The sequence below is a fragment of the Tupaia chinensis genome, unplaced genomic scaffold, assembly GCF_000334495.1.
Source record: "Tupaia chinensis unplaced genomic scaffold, TupChi_1.0 Scaffold148792_1, whole genome shotgun sequence".
NCBI lineage: Eukaryota > Metazoa > Chordata > Mammalia > Scandentia > Tupaiidae > Tupaia > Tupaia belangeri.
Genome location: NW_006208639.1, coordinates 80,002 through 80,922, shown reverse-complemented (window position 1 = coordinate 80,922; position 921 = coordinate 80,002). Strand labels below are relative to the sequence as shown.

The 921-nt window shown below is 42.1% G+C and overlaps 1 pseudogene; it reads left to right on the top strand.

Moving 5' to 3' along the window:
- Positions 1-449: 449 nt before the first annotated feature.
- Positions 450-921, top strand: LOC114006543 (PEST proteolytic signal-containing nuclear protein-like; annotated as a pseudogene).

Here is a 921-nt window from a genome sequence, read left to right as displayed (position 1 = left end):
CGCACACGTGCCTGGCGTGAGTTCTAAGCTACCGGGTCCGGGACGCGAACTGCGGTCCACTATGTGGGAGTCCAGCGACATAGCCATTACGCTAACTGCTGGTTCCCTAGCTATGGCTTTTATTGTGTGCCAATTTTGCTGAGAGTCTTAATCATGAAGGGATGTTGTATTTTATCAAATTCTTTTTCTTCATCAATTGACATGATCATATAGTTTCTACCTCTCTTTCTGTTAATATGGTGTATTACATTTAAGGTTTTGCCTACATTGAACCACTCTTGCAGCCCTGGAATAAAGCCTACCTGGTTGTGATGTATAATCTTTTTTATATGTTGTTGGATATGATTTGCTAGTATCTTGTTGAGAATCATATCCATACTCATCAGAAATGCCCCTTAAAATTTAATCAGCACCTTGGCGTGGCTGCAAGGAAGACCAGGGTGGAGAAAATGGCTGATGGAAGGGAGGGAGAAGAGAAGCTTGAAAAGCCACAGGGAGCTGGAGCCTCTGGAGTAATGGAGGTGAAAATTCCAGTTGCAGCACTGAAAAGTGATCAGTTGAAGAGGAAACTGTAGACCTCCCAACAAAGCCTACAAATATCTCCAATTCTAGATTTGCCTTAGGTAGTCAGATGGCAAAGAAAGCATCAGCCATAGCCATCAAATGTGGATCAAATAAGCTTAGAGAAATGATTCCAACTTCACTCCAAAAACCTTTTCATTAGCAGTGGCTTTTAATGAAGATAAAGATAGTGAACCAGAGGAAATGCCTGCAGAAGCACAGATGAGCATGAAGAATATGGGAAGGGACACACCAACATCAGCTGGACCAAACTGCTTCAATAGAGGACAGCACAGATTTTCTGGTAATTAGAAGCTACGGGAGTGAAATATAAAATCTCATCTTGCAAATGTCCATGAC